The sequence below is a fragment of the Pelodiscus sinensis genome, chromosome 17, assembly GCF_049634645.1.
Source record: "Pelodiscus sinensis isolate JC-2024 chromosome 17, ASM4963464v1, whole genome shotgun sequence".
Classification (NCBI taxonomy): domain Eukaryota; kingdom Metazoa; phylum Chordata; order Testudines; family Trionychidae; genus Pelodiscus; species Pelodiscus sinensis.
In genome coordinates, this window is record NC_134727.1 from 2260038 (window position 1) to 2282892 (window position 22855).

At 43.2% G+C, this 22855-nt stretch overlaps 1 protein-coding gene across 10 annotated transcripts in view; it reads right to left on the reverse strand.

The window, feature by feature from the left end:
* Positions 1-329: 329 nt before the first annotated feature.
* Positions 330-22855, reverse strand: part of LOC106732606 (transcriptional activator protein Pur-alpha) — a 46248-nt gene continuing 23722 nt past the window's right edge. Inside the window, exons 3-7 of one of the 10 annotated variants that reach the window (XR_012896285.1) lie at positions 21071-21136; positions 20895-20980; positions 7421-7529; positions 2787-2983; positions 330-519 (exon numbers count right to left, since the gene is read on the reverse strand). The gene's annotated coding sequence lies outside the window, so the exon portion shown is untranslated. Of the gene's footprint in view, positions 520-2786; positions 21137-22855 lie in introns of all 10 variants that reach the window. The other 9 variants (XR_012896284.1, XR_012896283.1, XR_012896282.1 and 6 more) reach the window with 9 other exon arrangements.

Sequence of the window (22855 nt, forward strand, 5' to 3'; positions counted from 1 at the left end):
AATTTAAAACTTTGATTATTGAACATGTAAAATAAAGTTCTGCTTATTTCTCATGCTTTGCATAGCACCGAGAGTTCTGCTTTGAGAATATTTTGGACAGGTTATGGCCAAGATTTTCAAAAGTAAAGCCTAAAATATGGGTCTTAAATCCATATTTAGGCACCTGAATAACCAGTCTGATTTTCAAAACTGCTGAGCACAGAAAACAGGTGTTTAAATGAGAAGTGAGAAGGAAAGAATTTCCAATGTAGAGGGGCTGTCCATCTAGAAAACCAGGATGTGTGAAATTATTAAATAGATATAAAGGGACCGAAATTGCAACATATGGAGGGGTCTTAGGTAGCTGTCCAGATGAAAGACAGAGCCAATCCAATAACCTCTGGTTTCCTTCTTCCAGCTGCCAATGTCCTCTTCTTTGGCTTGTGGGAGCAAAGCTTGGAACGAGACTCTTCTCAGCACTCATGAAGAGATCTTGCTCTTCTAAGGACAGAGTTGTTGCTTCTTCATTCGGACCCTGATCTGCAAAACACATAAGGGTACGTCTAGACTACATGCCTCTGTCTCCAGAGGCATGTAGATTAGGCTACCAGACATAGTAAAATGAAGCGGCGATTTAAATAATCGCCGCTTCATTTAAATTTACATGGCTGCCGCGCTGAGCCGACAAACAGCTAATCAGCTGTTTGTTGGCTCAGCGCGATAGTCTGGACGCGTGGGTGTTGACATCAAAGGTATTTGTCGACCACCCAGGTAAACCTCATCCCAGGAGGCATACCTGGGCGGTCGACAAATACCTTTGATGTCGACACCCTCGCGTCCAGACTATCGCGCTGAGCCGACAAACAGCTGATTAGCTGTTTGTCGGCTCAGTGCGGCAGCCATGTAAATTTAAATGAAGTGGTGATTATTTAAATCGCTGCTTCATTTTACTATGTCTGGTAGCCTAATCTACATGCCTCTGGCGACAGAGGCATGTAGTCTAGACGTACCCTAAAGTACATGCTTAACTTTACTACTCTGAGCAATTCCATTGAAATCATGGGTCTGTTTCCAGTAGTACTGTTAGCACATGCATAAGTGTTTGAACTAGTGCTGGGTAAGATTCGTCAACTAAAACTTTTTTCCTCTCACCATGCAAAAAAAATGCAGATTCAGTAATGCTGAAATGTTTTGTGAATTTTCATTAGTTTCACCAACTTGTTTGTGTTGGGGAAAAAAAATCTAAAAAAAGTTGAAACATTGATTTGGAACAACTTCATTTTGACATTTCCTTCAATTTTTAAACAATAAAAACCTTTAAAATATTCAAAACTGCAACAAAACATTTAGTTTTTGATCAGGTGACATACTTGACCCAAAGCAATGCTTTTCAACTTTTCGATTTTCCATATATTCACAATACCCCCTCCCTCCGCCCCGCATCATTTTTGGTTTGTCCCAACTGCCAAAACAGTATCTTTATTTTTAAGAATTTTTAGCCACCTAATAAATCCATTATTTGCACAGCTCTAGTTTCAACCATTGGGCCCTCAAAGATCTTCAGTTAAACTCCAAGGCATGGCATCTGCAGAAGTTTACATTAACTATGGAAAGTGTGCTTCCCCCAACATGTATCCAAGGCGGCACCTGCTGCGAATATCATCACTCTGTATGGTACGTTTTGTCTGCCAAATAGCCACAAGATAAACATTTACAACCACCACATTTGAATAGCGCGAGTGAGGTTCTAAGAAGCTCAGACTCAGATCCGGGCTAACGGCCAACTTGATCTCCAAAGCTGGATATGGCCCAGATTTGGCTGCCTTTAACTCCCCAGCAAATTCTTGTGGGATGTTGTAATTGCTTGTCACAGGCAAATACTTGGATTTCAAGAAGGGATCTTGGGAGTTTCATGTTATTAATGATGACAAAAATATTTTTAGTTGCACTATATCTTTATAATTCCAGAAGCAAGCAGAATGCCCAGAGACGGTTCTATAATAGTCTCATCCTATTCGGTTTCAAGAAGTCAATCAAATTGAAGTCGGGTTTGCAATCTGTGTGTAAAATATGTGAACCAGTAAGGCAATGTGGGTAGCAAAAACAAGGGAAAGTGACTCATCTGTTTTTATTGTCCAGGCAGCGAGAAATGCATGATGTGAATCAGCTACATGCACACCAGTGAGGAAAATTAAAGGTGAAATCCAGCCCCACTATAATTAATGGGAGTTTTGGCATTAATGTCATGGGAGACCAGGATTTACCTATCTAATAAGTTGCCCATATTTTCACTCTGTGTGTCACCTGGAAGCCTAGAATGTCTGTTGAGTCAATGTGAACTGATGGAAATAGCTCCAGATGTTGTTGAGAGCTCTTTAATAAAAAAGTGTCACCACATTCAGTCATCACCGGGATTTGTGACCTGTTACCATCCCGTTTTTAAGGTCTTTGTCTTTTTGATTTTATGAATTACACCCATGTGATATACAGCTACGTGAGGCATGTAGCTCTGCCATGCTTACCGTCCTAGACCAGGGTGATAGCAGAGGTCACTCGACCAAGCTCCACCCTTACCCAGTAGCCAATTTACATGCACCAGTTTCATTGATTGTTTGAAGGAGACTAAACAAATGAGGGATTAGTTGGCCCAGGTACCATACCTATATGACATCATGGGGTTTCAGCTACTAGTTGTTATAAACTATGCTGTTATCAGTAAAACCAGTGGGAATATTTAACGTGGTAGGTGAATTTTAACCTGAGAGCAACTACTCCACTCGCATGGCCAATAACAATAAAAGACTTACGTGGAGTAGGCAGAAGGAAGAAGCAGAGGTCTTGTTGATCCCACCAGATTTGTTGTGCTTCGATGTTCCTTCTTCTGCAGGGAAGGGGTGTTCAGAAGCCTCCATCCCACCATCCCCCACGCCAGACTCCATGGTCCACCGCAACAGACTTCACAAACAAACTAGATATTGGATCTATTTCCCCTGCCGCCTCTGTTCTGAAATGAAGAGCTGAATAGCAGTAAGGCTACGTAACTGGGACAGGAAGTGGAGATGGATAAGAATACCCCCTCCTACTGGAACTGCTGGGGGAAGTTAGGTAACCAGAAAATAATAATCGGAGGGGAATCTGGCCTGGTCAGTGGGATCAACACCTTGAAGTTTTTTGTGAACGTACCAGAATCCAAAGTGGTTACGAGCTTCCTTCTGCATCTCATCTGAAAGGCAGCATGTGGCCCTTGGTTCATCCTAAATTATAGAAAAAAGGGCCCCCTCCTGGATGGCCAAAGCCACTTCTCTTCTGGGTGCACTGAGTTTTCCTTGGTATTGGTTCAGCCTGGCTTCGCATGTGAGCCCCGATGGGAACCGTGCAGAGAGTAGCACAGCTTATGGGTAACCAGACATTGAGTCGCCCACAGCCAACAAGATCGATAGGAGCAGTGTAAAGCAGCGAGTACACAAAAAGGTGCACAGGCTAACCCCAAAAGAAAACCTTTCTGCAGCAGGAAGAGAGAAAAGCAGCAAGAAGCACTATCATGGCCTCATGTTGTCCTGCCACTCGGAGGGTAAAAACAACCAGACAGGGTCAGACCAAAGGTCCATCTAGCTCAGTGTCCTTTCTGTCAACAGCGGCCAGTGAGAATACAGAGAATGGGGCAATCACCAAGAGATTTGGTAGCAAATTCCTACCAGACCTTCCACGTTGCAGTCAAGGAAATGAATCTTTCAATGCAACGTGTTTCTCGGGGGACTTCCGTGCGCTCAGGAGAGGACGTTCCCTTGTAGCTCATGACAGCTTCAGAGCCTTTGATGAGGGACCCTGTCAAAGTCTAAGTACACTGGATCCCCCTTGTCCACATGCTTGTCCACCCCTCTAAGGATTCTAGTAGATTGGTGAGACACGATTTCCCTTTACAGAAACTGGGTAACCTCTTCCTCACCAAATTATATGAATTGCTGTGTCTGATCATTCTGTTCTTTACTGTAGTTTCAACCAGTTTGCCCATACTACTGACCTTAGGCTCACCAGCCTGTCATTTCAGGGGTCATCTCTGGAGCCCTTTTGAAAACTGACATGTCATTATCCAGGCCCCAGTCATTTGGTCCAGAAGATGAATTAAATGCTAGTTCCAAGCCACCATGCTTCTGACTCTTTTTACGGGACCAGGGTAAGGAAGTGCTTAGAGGAGCGAGCTGTGAGGGGTATTAAGGGACAAACTGTGAAACAAGCAAACTGTATGTTTTATCCAAGCATCATTCTAGGAATCAGTCTGGAAGCCTTGAGGCAGGCGGATCTTATCCCCCCTTCCAGCTTCTGCAGGGCCGTCTCTGCACCCTGAGTGCTTTGTCTAATCTACTTAGGAAAAGAACTTAAACAAGGAGGCTTTCAGCTCTTCCCTGGAGAAACTATTTCCTCGTCTAATAGCCCCAGGAAACGTTTTCTGACACTCAGCCCAAGTTTTCCTTTCTTCGGATTCATCCCATTGCTCCTTATTCTCACCTTCTCTTTGGGGTGCATGCTCTTCCTGCTTGCAGGCAGTTACAGTTTGACCCAAGGCTACTCAACACGAGGCGCCCACAGCCTGTTTGCGGCCCGCGGGGCAGTTCGGGGTTACATGGGGCTCAGCACATGGCCCTTGGGTGCGATCCTTTGAACATGGCCTCCATGGGGAACATGCTCCACAACGGTGAGTCAATAGAACGGTCTTCTGTCATATGGGTGGAAATTGGGTAAATATTGCGTAGTCTGGCCTTATTCTTTGTATTCATGCCTGTCAGTGTAAAAGCTATTTGCATATATTTGCATATGTATTTACATGTATATGTAACCACACTTAAATGGCGGCCCTCGGCATGTGCTGTGCATATCATTGTGGGCCCCCGGGCTTCCAACGGTTGACTAGCCCTGGTTTAACCAATGAAAGGCTGCTCTTTGAGGGGCGTAGCTTTCACAGGGGCATTGCAGGGCTGTGGTAGCCATGTCGGTCCCAGGAGATGAGACACAAGGGGAGTGAGTCATAACTTTTATGGGAGCAACGTCTCCAGAGGGTGACTCTTTTGCTGGCCGCTTACACAGAGACCTGCTCCGAGGTGGGGCCAGATCAGACACGATGGTCAGAAATACGCTTTTGGTGACCCTAAGCCTCTGACTGCCAGAAGCCGGGAGAAGACGGCAGGGAGAGAGCCTCAAAGTGCTGAGTTCTGTCCCCTCCCTCTGGGGCACCTGGCATGGGCCGCTATCGGCAGACAGGACCCTGGGCTGATGAACCTTTGGTCTGACCCAGTCTGGCTGCTCTTATGTTCTGAATTTTAACAGCAAGGAGCCATAGGGGAGAATTTTGGCCTCTTAATTTTGTTACTCTTCTTTGACAGTCGTCCCCTCCCACGTTGTCCTCTAGCGTTCAGCTCATTCCCTGGGCTGGGCCCAGCCTGGGTGGCAGCTCCCTGGGCATGGTAATTGTGCTTGGTGCAGGGGCACAGCTATGCGAACCTGCAGCTGCAGAATTAGCTGGCCCTGTCTCCTCCATGAGCGGCGATGGGGTGGGAAGGGTGGGGGCATTGTGTGTGAGGCAGGCAAGACAAAATGTAAATCTGCTCCCTCCCCGGACTCGAACCCTGGGCCAGCATCCTCTGTGGTTCAGAAAGACAGCCTGGCCCGTGAATTCATAGTCAGCCAGAACGGGCTGCTCTCTGGCCTGTGGGACGCACCGAGTCCAACTGGCTGGCCACAGGGGTCCCTTCTGGACTTAGGACCTATGAATCCATGAATATTGCACACCCAGTTGAGAAAATGCACCAGCCACCACGTGCATGCACTATGGTTTTGTACTAGTGCACTGCTGCCTAGAAGTGATGGAAGGTCTCTAAGAGTGGGGGAGCCATGGCCCTGCCCCTTCCGACACCCTGTCTCCACTCCAGCCCTTTTCCTCATGGCCCTGCCCTCATGTCACCCCCACTCCATGAGGCCCCGCCCCTTCCCTTGTGGCTCCACCTCCTGCTCATTGCTGTGGGTGTGTAGAGCACTTCCTGCCCGGGGCTCTCCTGGGACTTCTCAGCACTACTGCAGTACAGTTAATTAATAACCTAGTAGCTACATGGCCCCCGGGACTGTTGGGACTTTAGTCTGGTTTGTCTTGGGGCTAATCACACTGTAAATCATTTTACAAGCTGCCTGCTTTATGGAGAGCCCCACACACAAATTCTTCCTTCAGTTACACTTATTTGCTCTTTCGGGTTTGCTGGGGAAGCAGGCACGTGGGCCACGAAGCCTGCAGGATTTGCATGCACATGGGTCTTGATATGAACCAAAGAACGGGGCACTGTCCTTGAATGCTACTATTTAGCTTTGCATTCACTGTGCCCTTGCAGTTTTCAGTACTCCATTTCCATTCCTTCAGGGGCCCAGCCATGGCTCATTTAGCGCCTGTTAGTTGCCATAGACATTAATCCAAGACAGTGTTGCCTAGTGGATATACATATCTCCTTCACAGCTCAGAAAGGCTTGTGATGAATTCAAATGCCGTTACAATTCAACTTACTGCCTTTTCTGTTGTTCCCACTCCATCCCCTCATCAACATGATTATCAATTCATGTTTACTGTTTGGCTTCAGAAAAAGAAACTCATCCAAAATACCGGCTAAGGTAAGCTAAATAACTAAATGAAATGTGACATTGAAAAAGACAGCCAAGCTGGGTGAGACATCTCTCTAACATCTGGGAACCAACCCGGCTCCAACAACCCTACATACAAATCTGTAGACAGATGCACTGGGTACAGAAAACCCAACCAAGCAACCAACTCAGAATTAAATAGCTGTTGGAATGGGAAGCAAAGTGACTGGGGCTAACTTGTAATTAGCAAACCCAAATGAGTTTTCAGCTGCAGCGCAAATGAGCTAATGCTAAGCAGCACAACAGGAATGGGAGGAGGAATGCTTTTAAGACTTTGTGCAAGAGGATGACAATGAAGTAGTAAATGAAGATACATTATGGAACCCTGCTAAGTGCACTAAGAAGTCAGAGGCCTGGAACTGCCCTGGCAGAGGGAAATAAAAACAGAACAGAAAACTCCCAATAAAGAAACAAAAGGGAAAGATTTAAAAGAGGGTATTGTGGGGAACTAATGGAAAGTGGGGGGAAATTTTGAGATGTGACAAATGAATTACCACTAGAGGGCAGTTAAACACCATTCTCATGGAACAAACTGAGTTTCCTAGCAAGCCAGCAAGCAGTAATGGATGGTCTGACAATGCAAACTCAAGCCTGACTTATTGCTGGCACAACTATTAAAGAAAAGAGCTCCAGCTGGAGAAATCATGCATGAATGGCAATTTACTAGTCAGAGTCAGAGGATTCAAGACTTATTCCAGACTTCTTAGGAATGTCCACACACCCCGGAAGGAGAAGAACAAACCCTCTCGAACAGATGGCAAACCTCGATTTGCAGAGAATGGCCGAGAAGAGGACGCTTGCTACAGAACGTGAATCCCAAGAAGTCGTCTGGCCCAGAAGCTTCTGTACCAGGCTGAGCGATGTCTCATCCCCTGTTTGGAAGCAAATCAGTAATTAACTCAGGACTCTTGCCAGAGTCTGGATTGGTTTAATTTCTCGGCACAGCACAGTTGAGAAAGGTGGCCGGATGCAGCTGGAGAGCCAGCGTATGCCGGAACACACACAGGATGGAAACAAGGGCTGCATCTCCGACCCGCCTTAGCAAGGTGGAGGAAGAACAAAGGAAGATGACTTACCTGGGCATTCTGCCTCTCTGAACAGCTCGGCTTGCAGGAGTCTCGCTCCTGGAGGAGGAGGGTGGAACTTCCCAAGCATGATGGGTTTTGTCCCTGAAGGAAGCCAGTTCTCTCCCCTCTGGGGTGGCACGTTTCCCTGGCTCTCTGGCCACCGTGTCTCTTCATGTCTGAGTATGTTTGTTCTTGGTCAGAGTCAGCAAAGCCGCTCGGTGTGCTCACGAGTTGCTCAGGCTCTTCCAGCGTTGCCTGGCCTTGGGTTTTTGTGCAGACCCCTTCCTGTGTAGCCTGCGTGCCTTGCTCTTCCTTCCCATCGCTCACCTATGGTCTGGTGGAGGCCTTGCCCTGAAGTGGTCTTTGCAGTGGCCCGTGAGCGCTTTATTGAGAGACAGCGACGCTTGCCCTTTGGGGTCACTGCCCGTCAGTCTCTGGCTGGCGGATGCCTTACCGCCAAGCGCTGTTCCGTCTCACCTTCCCCGCAGGTTCCCTCACTTCGCCTCCGCTCTCCTGTGCGTTGGAGACCTCCAGCGCTCTGGGTTAGTGCTAGGCAGCAAATGGCGCTTTCCCAAGGAACGGTCCTCTGCCGCGGGCCTCGTTAACCTGAAACGTCCGTAACTTGGAACAGCTTTTCCAGTGTCCATTTCTGTGGGAGCAAATCCCCCTGGCTCCAGCTATGGCCCACGAAGCCCAGAGCTCATCCCATGCGGCCCCGAGCAGACAGCACTGGGGAGACCGTGTTGAGTGCTGCCAGCTGCCCGTGCGCGAGAGGCTCCGGGCAGAGCGCGCGCATGGGGCAGCTCTGGCTGCGTTCCCAGCTCCCAGGGGACGGCGCTGACAGGAGACCAGGGATGGCTTTCCACCGCCCACCATGTGCCTGAGGCGCCCAGCAGCCATGGCAACGAGTGGTGTCGGGGGGGGGAGGGGGTACCCAGGCCTTCCCCTGGCCGCAGACACAACTGCAAATTCAGGTGAACGCCCGCGCTGAGCTGCCAGCTCTCCTCCTGCAGTGAGCCTGGAAACGGAAGTAGCAGCCCAGGGAACGGGGAAGCAGGGAGGGAGGTCCTGGGGGCCTGAGAGGCTGGAACTCCAGGAGGAGCCACTGTCCCTGCTCCAGCCAGAAGCCGCCAGCTTCAGTCACTGCCTCTCCCTCTCCAAGGCCTGGGCCCAGCTGAGAGAGCTGGGCAGGGACCTCTCCCCCACTCCCTTCCCTCTGGGGAGACTGGCATCGGCTGGGACCTCTCCCTTCCCCCCTCCATTCCCCTCCCATCAGACACTGGGGCCCGCCAGGACTTCCCCTCCCCTCCATTTCCCTTCCACTGGAAAGCCTGGGTCCCCTCCCCAGTCCCGTCCCACAGCTGGCAGGAGGAAGCTCTTGTTAAGGGTTGGGTCATCACACAGGAACCAAGTGAAGAACATTCCTATCAGTCATTGCTACAGAGGAAAGGAAGGTCCATGCTGTTGGGTTTCTTAGGGTTTTCCTGGTTTAATTGATGAAAGCTCGACTTATTTGTGTCAGATTTTAATGTCCATAAATATGGAGCCCAAAGTACGGCTGACAGGGACCAATAGGATCATCTGTTCTGATCCCGTGAAGAACACAGATCACAAAGTGGGACCTTGCCTACAAAAACTTATGCTCCAATAAATCTGTTAGTCTAGAACATGGGTTCCTGAACAGGGGGGCTGTGCTCCCCTGGGGGGCATGAAGAAATTCCGGGGGGGGGGCACGAGGTGACCCAGCTCTCCCCCCATCAAGCTTTTGCTGCCCCAGTCACTTCCTTTTTTTTTTGCTCAACAAGTTTTGCTATTTTTTGGGGGGGAGGCGGTATGAGGATTTTTCAAAAATAAAAAGGGGGTGTGATGACAAAAAGTTTGGGAACCTCTGGTCTAGAACGTGCCACAAGACTCCTCGTTGTTTATGCAAAATCTCAGTCAATCATTTCTGCATTTAACCCCAAAACTTCTCTTTGGGCTAAGGTATCAAGTTTGGAAAGATATCCCATCCTGACAAAGACTTCAAGTGATTGACATCTGCCATATCCCTCAGTAAGTTATTTCAGTTACTTACCCTCACTTTATTTCTAGTCTGCATTTGACTAGCTTCAGTTTCCAAACAATGGATCTTTTTGTGCCTTTTCCTACTAAACTGAGGAGCCTTCTACTATTAGAAATCTCCCATGTACTTGCTGATCCATATTTTTAAACCTTTTTTCATTTGCAGATTCCTAAAAAATGTCAAATGGAGGTGCAGGTACCACCTACCTTTGGAAATCTAAGGGCAGGGCTGCACTAAAAAGGAAGATAACAATCAAGATCTGCAACTCCAGCGTCATTAATTATGTAGCTAGAATCAACATACTTTAATTCGAGTTTCCCTTCAGCCTCCTGCTGTGAGGACGGATGGGAGCAAATGCTACTGTTGACTTCCTTTACTCCTCACAGAAGCAGGAGTACTGGCCGCTTTCAGAGGTGCCTTCTGAGTTCAATTTAGCAAGTCTTAACTAGACCTGCTAAATCAAACCCCAGAAGATCAACTGCGGCAGCATCGATCTTCCGTTTCGTGAAGACATGGCCTTATACATTATCTGCTGATACTGGGGTCCGTAGATCACAGATTGAAAACCACTTGGATAAACTAATTAAGCTGAGCTTTCTATGTTTATAAGCCATGTTTTTTAGAACCCAAATCTTTCTTGTGGCTTTTTTCTGAACCTTTCCCAATTTTTCAGCCCCCTTACAGAAGCATCAGAACTGGCCATAGTATTCCCGCAATAATCTCATCCCTGCTGTGCATACCTCCCTACTTCTGTGTAATGATTTTTTCCAATTAATCTAAGTTTTTTAAAGATGAGAACTTTTGTGAAAAAAAAATCTGGTTTTTACATTTTGGGGAATTTTATAGAAACAAACCCTGGAATACTGATCATTTGCCAAAAACTAAACATTTTTGGTTTAAAATTTTCAATTACTATTTCAAGACATTTTGTTAAACATTGCCTTAGGAAAAACAAATTTCTCGAACTCTAGCAACTAAATAGCTTCCTGGGAATTCTTGGAGCTAATCCTTACTACTGAAACTAATACAAGAAAAATGAAGGTAAGTTTGGAGACAGTGATTGCATGTTTTATTAAACCCTCTAATAGAAAAGATCAAAATTTCTTTCTTCCTGTTATATATGTAATTGACAGGCTGACAAGGAATAATGACCATTTCCTGGTTAATAAGAGTTATACTGGTATTCAATAATTCATATATCTCTCCCCCACTGAGATTTTATTAAGTGTTGCCCTCCATTGTATTGCATATATCAGAGATTCTCAAATTGTGGTCCAACACCTCTGTGATGTTCCCTCTAAGGGTCCAACCTTGGAAGGTTCCCTATCTAAAAATGAACTGGTTCTTGGGGGAAAAAAAAGACATTGAAGAACATCTTGCTGCTCTTAAACAGTTTGAAGCTCACTTTCCAGTAGAACCTGAACCAAAGACCTGGATGTGAATCCTTTTGGGGTTGAAATCAGTGAGCTGCCTTTTGGTTTGTCTAGCAAGGCACAAGAGGGCTTGTTGGAGCTTTCTTGCGACAAAACATTACAATCAGAATTTAAGGGACATTCCTTGAGTTTTGGAGCGTACCCAGGACTTGCAGACAAAGCAGTGTGTTTTCTGGTGCCATTTGCTACTACAGACCGGTGCGAGACAGGATTTCAATCACTTACCACCCTCAAGTCCAAAGCCAGAAGCAGGAGGAATGCTGAAGCTGACCTAAGGCTAACGCTGACAGACATTACACTCAACTTCCTTGAACTTTGCTCACAAAACCACGCACATCCATCCCATTGGAAAGGTAAAGCTATTGATGTTAAAATGTGAGCTGTGTGCTTTACTTGTAGAACTGAAAAACCCTTCATTATTATGCAGGTTTTTTTATACAGTGCTTTTAGTCAAAATACTTAGCAATAGTCAGCTAGTGGTACAAACAACATTTGGAAAGGTCTACTGAGACTCTCAGCAATTTTCAAGTGGTCTGTGGATAAAAAAAAGTTTGAGAACTACTGGTATATATACTGCTACTTGTGGCATATTTAGCCAGAGCTTTTTGTAATTAACATGGCTTTAATCAGTTGCCCCCATCCCCTGGTATTGACTATTTTATAAACAAAGAATGAGGAAGGAACGAAAAGGGAAGACTTTTGTGACTGCCCTTGAAACATGGCTACTTAAGCCTGAAACCTCTTTGGGACAGAGGCCGGCTGTATGGGACCTACCTGGCCCATGATTTGGGCTCCTTTGTGCTACAGGAATACAAATGAAATCTTGGAATGGCTAGGATAACAAACTTTGACACTATACACTGGCCCAACAAGGGTTAATTTGATGACTGTCTAATTTTTAATTTCCCTTCTATTAAATGATTAGACTCCAGCATTGTAGCTGATTTGACCTATAGATGATCTCAAATTCTCCTGGGCAACCTGGATGGTTTCCGTGTTTCTGACCCAGAACACACACATGGCATCGTTTATCAATGCTTCTTTGCCTGTTGAGTTTAACATGCGAAATCTCTTGGCAATAAAGCCCACCCCAGCTGTACTGCAACCGACAAAAATGAAACTGACCCAGGGCAAACGTGCCGTGTGGATAGGGCCAAAGGCTGTAGGGGCCATTATCAGCAGGCATGGTTGGACTTCTGTATGTGGGGGGGGCAGCTCCAGCCAGGCCAGTGAGTGGAGGAGCAAATTCCCCACCTGCAGTTTGGGGAGGCCATGTCTCTCATACTCACCCGTGCTCTCAGCCGCACAGCTCTCAAAGCAGCAGCAGAGCGAGGAATGGCCTCAGAGAAGGAAAAACTGGCATGTTGCACAAGTGTGTTGCCTTGGAAGAGGCAGAGGGAAAAACAGAATTGGAGCAAAGCTGTTATTGCAACTGCAACTTGAGTGAATTACTTCCACAGGCAACCTCGTTACAATTCTTCCCGGTTGACCTGTGTGGCACAACGACTGGACTGGGAACTCTGGCTGATGTGCGGTAACTGTGGGGGCTAGAAGAGCTCTTGGGATATTTTGCACAACTGAGTGCTGGTTTGTTTTTTGTTTTTTTGAGGCAGTAGGTAGTTGTGGCTGTGTGTTGTGAATGGCTAAACCCACCTGATTCTTTCCTGGGAGGAGCATACACTATGGACCTGACAATCTCAGACCTCTGCTATTTGCCAGACTGAGATGGGCAGAGATTGAGAAGGTTAATCAGCTTCTCCAACAGCTGTTTGCAAAAGGCTTCAGCTATTGTCTTCTAACACTTCTGTGTTTGAAAGGGAGAGACACACAATCTCTTTACTAGCTACAGAGACTGTTTCAACTGGTGGAGAAGCTAGAGATCTTACTTTGTGCCTGATCTCAGATTTTTTAAAGGGTCAGTTTCACTTTTATTCTCCCTCCTGAAATTAAAAAAAAATAGTTTGGAGGGGGAAAAAAAGCAACTCCAGCTTTGGCATACAGCATTAACCAGGGAATTTGAAGCTGTTGGATTCTTTTTCAAGCTGCGACCACGGCTCGCTATGTTATCTTGGACAAGTAATTCAACCTTTCGCTGCCTCCGTTTCCACATTTGTGAAATGAAGATACTTACTGAACTCAGATGTTCCATGAATGTATTACTGAAAAGGGCTTTGGAATTCTAAAGGGCTGTACCACTGACAAGTGTTCAGTATTGGTTTTGGTGTAAGATTTGTAGTGATAAAAATGCTCTGCCGACTATTCTTTTGAAAGATAAGCTAGAAGAAGTATGTTCCTTCGTCCTGTTTGCATACTAATTAAGCTCATTTAAAATTTGGTTTTCAATGGCAGTGCATACCAGGCAAAGCCTATAGAGGCTGAAAGAAGGGTTTATTCCTGTAGAAATTCTCAAAGGATGGGAACATAGTAAAATCAAAATACTTCACTCCCAAGAATATAAGACTGAATACAGTAAAACTCCAATAGTCCGGCACTCCTGATAGTCTGGCATCAAAATGGCAAGAGCCTAGTGAGTGAGCTGTGGCAAAAAATGAGTCACGAGGTAACAGCGGCAGCAGCTGAACTGAGCAAAAAGGGTAAAAAAGGCTTAAAAAACTAAAACATTACAGTATACTGTATACAGTATGTACAATAAAAAGGGTTAAGAACACTTTATATACAGTATATAATGTATACAGTATATATATATAAAAAATAAATAAAAAACCAGTTTATAGTACCTCCTGATAGTCCGGCATATTTGATAATCCGGCACCACCTAGGTCCTATCGGTTCCGGATTATCGGAAGTCTACTGTACCAAAAACAGATTCTCTTTGTGGCCTGGCAGAATTATCCATGGAACCGGGTTACTTTAAAATAACACAACTTTACCCTCAGCTGCCCTGTCTTATATTTACATAGTATTTTGCCATTTTGGGGCAACAAAGTGAAAATGGAGATTTGGGATAGGAAACTGTCTTTGATTTTAAATGGGATAAGGAAAGGACTCAAAAATGTGTTCCATATTTCAGCTTCCTCTTCCTATTTTGGTTTCAACCTATGCATCTGGGATCTGTCCTGTGGCTGAATTATGCAAAGATTCTATAGCTTCTGTGAATCTTTTTGCCCCGTGTGGTCCCAGTGTGTAATTAAATAGATCATGCCCATTGAAAACGGAACTGGAGTGTCATAGGTTTGTAATCTGTGAAGTTCTTTTCAAAATTCCTTCAGTGACTTGTATAAGTTTATTTCCTTTCTGCAGAGTTCTCATTTTGGGAAATGCCTGCTAGGTTTCCATCACAGTACTCCACTGGCTCAGAGTTTAACTGAGCGTTGTTGACAAGACAGGAGCCAGCCCTCCTCTTTCAACCTACCCACTGTGACCATGTTTGTGATTGCAGACGAGTGTTTGGATTTCCACGCTACGCTTTAGCAGTGCCCGAGACGTTACTTCTCTCTCAATGAGGTTCAGAAGCTTTGGCTGACTGATCCGATACGTTCTCGGAGTTTCACTGTCTGAGAAAATAGCCCAGAATCCTTTGTTATACTTTTTTTGGACAGCATCTTTAGTACTTTGTCTTCAGTCCTCTGCAGCCTTCTTTCCAGTTGTAGAATCCATTGCATTAAGTGGAAAGGCATTCTTCCTTAGGTGGGAGCTTTTAGCCATTATCGGGTTATTTCTCATGCTTGGTCAACTTTTTACGTTCAATGGCCATGCCACGTTATTATTTCCCCTTCTAATTTCTCTTTCTCCACTTGCAGCATCTAGTAGTGACCCTGAAAGTTCAACTTTGTCTGGGGTAACATGTCCAAAGCGAAGGGCTTCCAATCAGTGCTGTTGCTTTTTGTGGGACAGTGATGGTGAAGAGGTTGTTGTAAAGGAAGAGTGCACACTGAGCTCTGGGCCTTCTGTTGTTGTTAGTGGGCTGCCAAAGAAACAGCATGCTCCTGAACGACCCTGACATTGAAAAGTTGGAACTCGGGGCGTAAATCACCATCACCGCTATGTTTTGATGACAATCAAAAATATCTTAACTGCAGAAGCAAACTCCATGTTGAACTCTCCGGCCTCAGATGGTCTCCTACAATGGCACATCTGATCTTTAAGAATCTGAAGAAACCAATTTTCAGAGTAAATGGTAAATTACCGTGTTGCACAGGCCACTGTAGACAATTGTTTTGACTAGTGGTTCTGTATCCAGAAATCCCCATCTCTGAACCCAAGTGGCGCTCTCAATAAAAGGCAGAATACTCCTCCTGTCGGAGTTCATACTGTCAGACAGTATCTATCCACATCAACCACCAAAAATTGATACAGACAATTAACACACAAATGGAGACAAGCTTATGGTGGTTGGTTTTGGTGAGATGCTTTATTTGCATTTGATTTTCCAAACAAGCAAAATGAGAGTACCTGCAGGAGTCAACAGAGCCCTGTTGCCATATGACCAATTTACTATCTTTTATAATGGCCATCCATGCCAACTAATGGTGGCCAGAGATTAAAGATAATTTTCTTAGCAACATTCCCATTTTTACAAAAGGGAAATGGGGGAGCTGGATTGTTAGAAGGGATGGATAATTTTATGACCAATAGCTGTAATTACGCATACTAAGAAAGATGCTCTCAAATAGGATTCACACTGGCAGATATTTGCAGCAGAAGGTCAGGAAACATTCTCTTGACATGTAAAACTACTACACAATTTAGCCAAGTGCCTTGTGAAAGTTTTCACCTTCTTCTGAAGTGCTGCATATTGGCCAGGGCTTGAAGCTGGATATCAAATTAATGAATTGTTGGCCCAAGCCCAGATAGTGAATTCAATCTATGTGTTGTGTAGGGTCATGTACTTCCGCACTGTCTGAAACCTCAGCTTCTCCAGTTGAGAAAGGAAGTTCCTGTGAATTAAACTAAACGCACCCACACACCATATCCCTATGAGGAAATGCTGCATACAAGGAGAATTAGTAGGATGTCTAAGTATCTGGAGTTGGAGCATCTGTGTACACGCAGGATTAAGCTGGAGAAAGAGGGCTTTCGCTTTGGGTTTACTGGCATGCATGACCTCGAGTCTCTACTACTGGATGAGAGCTGGGTCTGCACACACGCATGGAAGTGTGCGAAGACTTGCGTGAAGGTGCTTTTCAGGTGAATGCAATGTTGCCTAGCCTCACTCCTCCGCTGGGCATCAGAACAAGGCTCCGACAACGATGAGGTAGTAAAGGGTTAATCTCAGATTTTGCTCATCTCTAACTCGATTCTTTTCTTCAATAAAGTGTACACAAAATCCATTTCCAACCCCCTAAGGTTGTCAACGTAAGACAAGTTTTCCAAATAGAATGTTTAATATTGAGCACATTAAACCAAAACACGGTGGCTTAACTAGTATGCTGCACCAAAAGCTGTCTGCAGAGCCGAGGTAGAGAAACAGACTGCATTCTTTGTATTTTCAGTGCTTGCAGGGTTAATAAAGAACGGATGGCAATAGCTTGAGCATGGCAGAGTGGCCCGATTCTGTACAAACTCCATGCACACACCTCAGTCGTAAGTCCCAACAGCTCAGTTATTTCAGGCCCGTCCCTTTAATTGTGCCTCCATATTCACTCAATCCAACCTCTTACCTGTCTAGTCCCTGCTTCTCTTGGGCAGAGACCAGCACTCTCCTTGAACTATGGCCTGATTCCATCATGTCACTATCAGGGTCTAGGATGAGACCAACCCTATGAGACCCAAGCTAGAGTTTGATCTGAACTCAAAACTCCAGCAACCCCTTTCATTACCTTGCCCATTGGATTTTCTCCAACACTGATAAAGTCTTAACACTTTCACAGTCCCTAACCCTAGCATTCTAAGTCATGCATCATTACCACCCATGGCTTCAATAATCAGAGAACAACAGTGGTTCTCAGTCCCCATTAGAAGACAGAAGTGTTTTGGGACCTATCTAAGGCATAAATAGAGAGGGAGGTTGTGAGCCCCTGCACTTCCTTGCACCCCTCAGACTGAGATCCCATGACTTTGATCCATCTGGGGATACCTCTTGTGGGTTTCTCCAGCTCTTCCACAGCTGGCCACAGAACAGCTATGGGCAGCTTCAGGATGTGACTGACTGAACTCTCTCTCCAGTCAGCAACTGACTTTCCCCCACAAAGTTTTCACAGAGGAAGAATGTAAGGACCATTCCATCAGTCCTGTTTGAATTCACTCAGTGTCAGGCTTTAGAATTCATCGCCTTGAAACATGATGTTTCCTTGTAACAAGCCACTGTCAGCTGAAAGATTCACCAAGTGAAAACTGTGGCTATGTAATACCATTAGTTGGCAATAGTTCAGCTATTAGCATACTGCTCCACTTCGGCATTATAATTTGTTTGAGAGGAAAGAGAAATACCACGATGCAGATAACGTTGGAAAATGTTACATAGTAATCCTGTCAGAAATCTTGGAGAAACATATGTTTTCTGTCTCCCTCAGTATTTAATTTAAAACAAACTGATGCCTGGGGGTGGGGTGGGGGGGGTGGGGGGGGGGGGAACACTCTAGGAGAGTTTAAAGAACAGCATGAGCTGAAAGACATTAGTCAAAAATTATGTTTCTGCATTAAAAATCAGCACCGTAAGAGCAATCTTAAATCAAATAATTTATTAAGTAATTACATGTAAACACTTTATATTTACTAGCAAATACAATGCTTGCTGTTTTTAAATAGATAATTCAAAAAATAAGAATCTATCATTAACGACAGAGTGATTAGAGATATCCATTCTATTGTACAGTGAAGAATTTGTTTTCTAGTGAAGTTCACATCTTGATTTTTCTTACTTTGCTTTTTGACTTCAACATAAAACACAGATTTGAGCAGCACCCCAATATGATGTCAAAGCTGACTTTGGTCTATCAGCAAGGGCTAAACAAGAAATCACCCCCACTCTGGAATTTTAAACATTGACTGGAGAAGCCAGACGGCAGGCCTTTCATAAACATCTTACAAAAAATAAATTCCTTTTTGTCTTAAAACAGAGAAAATAGAGTCAAACTATGAAAAGCTTTCTTCTGAATGGTAACACGAGTATGACTTCATCATTTCCAGAGTTAACAGTTGTCTACATACAATACAGATACACATACACATAGCCACAGAGTTTCTGAAATGTGGCCTTTCAACTAAAATATTTGATCATTCTGAGATTGTTTGGTGCTCAAGTACACTAAAACCAAAAAAATGTTAGCTGCTTATAGTCAAATGAAAAATAAACATCTTTATTTTTTGCCTACTTTATTTCAATTTTCAAATAAATTTTAAATAAATCTGTACAAAGTATACTGTTACAGTATATATTTGTAAATTAGCTAAAATGCCTAAATATAAAACAACAACACTACAATAAAGCAGCATATATTGGCACATCTCTAATAAAGATTAACTTGTAAACCCAAATGTACCACCTCCCACAAACACCTTTGTGATATTTTGGATCCTTTAAGGAGAGTCATGTTGCAAATACATGAAAGATCAAGTCTTCCCTGGCCTCTGATAGGGAAAAAAAATACTGGCTTTTGATAATTCTGCAAAGAACATGAACATCTGAAAACTGAACTGTTAAAGGGACACGATCGGGTTAAAAAAATTAATTGTAAAAAAAATGTCTTTAGAGAACCTTCAGTTAGTAAAATAAAGAATTGTGGACAATCTAATTTATTTTCACCATCAGTGCTGAGGGAGATGAAGAAAGTGCTCAATCAAGGCCTGTTCCTGGTTTCTGTAAAAGCTTCGCCAGTGACTTTCCAGGGCATAGGCTTGGGCCTTTAATTTGGACAATGAGAAAGATTTCAGGTTCTGCATCTAGTCAGTTTCCAGCTGCTTTTTGGCTCACCCATAGCCACCACACTGCAATCTTTGGGATGCAAACACTGCTATGGCAAATGCATACAGTCAAACTAATACAAAATGTGTTTTCATTGGAATTTTTTAAGAAAATAATGAAAACACTTCTATCAAACTCAACCTTTCCAAATCCTTGCTTTTACAAAAACTTAAAACTGATCAGACAACGTCCCTTTACTCATTATAAAAAAAGTTAAGATTTTAGATACATTAGATAATGCAGAAAAATCACTGAAAACTGGCTGAGAAAAGCCATTTAACATTCAAAGTATTCTCAAGTTTTCAAGTAACAAGTTCCAAGTGCATTGTTTAGCTGCATTAGCTTTGAAAATCTGTAATGGTAGTATTTCATTAAATTATCTTAGCACTGGGCCTGAAGAGTGCAAGTGTTACATTTCAAAGAAGAGAATCACTTCTGTACTTTGTTCTCCCAGAAAGATGGATTTAAATCAGTCTTAACTTTCTTTTTAAATGCAAGTTAATCTTACATAGAATATAATGCAATACTGACTGCAGCAGAAACCACGGAAGTGGAACACTATTAAATAAATCTGAACTCACACAGATTAAACTTTGTTAAATATTTGTAAATTAATAAAATATTGACAGTATTGTAAAATTACAATATTTACAGTAAGAAAAATCCAGAGTAATATATAACCTTTAACAGGCCTTTATCTCCAAGTTGGGATGGCAAGGGAATTATAAATATAGGAAAGGTTCATAATAAAGCTGCTTTGCAATGTAATTTTCCATTAGTGCTAAAGAGGATAATCTATCACTGCCTTTTAAAGTGACTTCTCATGGTGGGATGGAGCATTTGAGTACCAAACTGGGAACACAAGTCCTCCTGAAGCCAACTGTATATAATGTAGGACCATTCTCGATTGCTCAGATTAAAGCTGCTGTACTACAGAACTACCAGCAGTCAGAACCACACAGGCTGCAAAAGGGGAGGAAAGGTAGTTTTCAGCTCAGAAAGCATACTGCTTGAAGACTCCGGCCATTACGGACTCCAACTAAGGGTGCAAAAGCTTTGATTTGTTCCGAGACCACAAAACCAACCAAGATAATGAAACACATCCAGGAAGAAATTTACAAATTGTGCTGCATCTCCTTAAAGGGACATTGTTCAGCTGAACTGCTATAGAAAATAGTCTTGCATTATGCATGCTGTAGATAGTTAAAATTATTTTTTTTTTAACTTTTTTTATTTCACATGTTCTGGAGAGTGAAATTTGGCTGGCCTGTTGAGTCAGCTTCATTTTCTATTCCTTTGCTAGCTTCTGTCTCTTCAGTATGAGCACAATGCAGTTGTGTTTGGTTGCAAACATTATAAAGAGGAGTTTAAATACTCCCAACTCCTCTTTTTGGTTTTTATGAATAAAAATTTATTTTGTCAAATGTATTTCTACCCAGTTTTTTTTTTTTTAATAACCAGAAAATCTAAACTTTGGGTCTAAACAACAATGTCCTTTTAAGTTTTGAACATTTCACTATTTGATTATTCTCTCAACTTCAAAGCATATTTTTATGAAGTTTAAAAAAAAAAGATCATGTTCAAATTGTTTTTCCCTTTACCTCTTGCAAGAGAGAATTTTGATTTTTCTAGTGAATACTTTCAGATAAGTACTATGAATAAATATATTTAAACAGAACTACACACACTATTGTGAAGTACAAGTCTCCTAAGTATAAACATTTAGGGGTTTTCTCTGAGCACCCACCACCAGTTTACACAAGCTCCGATAGTCTGAAAAATAAAATTTCAAATTTTTTTTGGAAACCTACCAGTAATTTGTAAATTACATCTACATTACCGACAGATGTTCTCTAGGTCCCGTAAATTCCCTTTTCGGTAGTGCAGAGGAGAAAAACTAGGAAGAAAATTTTGTACCTTTCAATTACCTGAGAGATCACATAATTTATATTAAATGGGGGAGGATAGAGAGGAAATGACAACTGACCTTATAAACAAAGGTATGTTTAGGGCTTCTGATTTCAGGAATAAACCGATATTTACTGGTAAAAGTCTGCCAAAAAACAAAAACAGAAACACAGGATTACTGGTAAATATTGGTTTATATGGAGAAAAAAAATGTCATTGTGTTCCTGATTTCCATACGTTAAACTTCTATAGTTCTAAAGAATTTCACAGTAGGGGCGGATAGGACAGTTTCAAATTGAACTGCTGAGCACCCATGGGCCTGCCCCTTATCTAACAGATTTTTATTTTGGCAAAGTGCCCCAAACCAGAAGCCTCATGTTGAAATAAAACTATATATCTCCTTCTGAACCCTCCCACCCCCCACTTTCCAAAACACTGTAGTTAGCACTCTTGGAAGATGACTGACTGACGGGACCTGGGAAACTGATGCCCTTTTCAGAATGACTTAAAAGAAATTCACTTGTACATCGTATGGCATCTCATTGTCCTGACAACTGCTTGGATTTCAGACTCTGGGATTCTGTTATCCCACCACATGAGATATCATAAAATATACAATATTTATCTGACTTCAAATAAAGAATTTTCTTATAAGTGGTTATAAACCCTTTCATTTTATTTACATGCTTATTTATTTCCAAAAATAAAGAGTTGGTCCACACTGGACATGAGAAGAAGAGTTAAAAGTTTAACATCTAAACAAAGTACAAAGTACAAGAAGTTCCAGAATTCGGTGGTTGAGTCAAACCACAGAAACATATGACATGAGCCACTGACACATTTTTACATAGCATTATATTCTCAATAGTATTTACAAATGTAAGGTTAAGATGACTAGAAACCTCAATGGAACAGAACAATGTGTCATGGCTAAAAAGAAACAACAGCTTTATAATAACCTAAATACAAAGGAAAAACAAAACTTTACATAATGTTTGGACAAAAAAAAAATTCCTCATTTAATTTTTCTGGTAGTCAAAATTTAGGATTAAAGTTTATGACATCTTGAATACTGACTACATTTAACTTCCTAAACACAAACTTAACAGCTACAGTAAACCAGCTCACCAAGTATGTGAATGGCATTACAAATAGAGATTTCTTTATTTATTGTACCTTTTAAGATACAAGAATGCGTGTGGCTGAAATACAAAATACCGTGGCACTACAGAAGGGATTACACTCCACCAATGAGCCTGTTTACAAACTGGCCATTTTTTTGTTTATATATTTAACTCGTGAAACGTATTAATCTTACTAGGCATTACATACACATGCATGGGAGAACATACACTGGGACAAGAACTGCAGAGAACTTGGACCTTTTCAAGTTTCAAGGTCACCCTCATGCATGTAATTCTTACAGGAGTCAGACCACTAAGGACCATTACACAGAGGAAAGCCCAAGCAAATGAAGCTTTACTCTGAGAGACGTGAGCTGAAGCGCAGTGGAAGGAATCCGCTTCCAAACATACACTCCTGGATGCCTATGCTGTCAACTCCATGTTATTTGATTCGGATGAAATTAGCACTTTGCAGCCTGCTGACCCCCCTCCCACGCTGATTTGGGTCTTTGAATATGCACCCACTGAACATGCCTCCATCTTGCCCAGTTTTTTCCCTAGCTGCAGCATTAGGGTCAGACACTACTGGATACGTGTCCGCCCCAATAAGTCACATTCCTTCCTGCACAGATTCTCTACTTTGTGGCATTCTTGCCAGAAAAGTGCAGTTTGGCCTTAAAGCAGATGGGGAAAGGAAATACGTACCCCCTTTTGCTTGTCTTTACGGTCGCTGAAAAAGA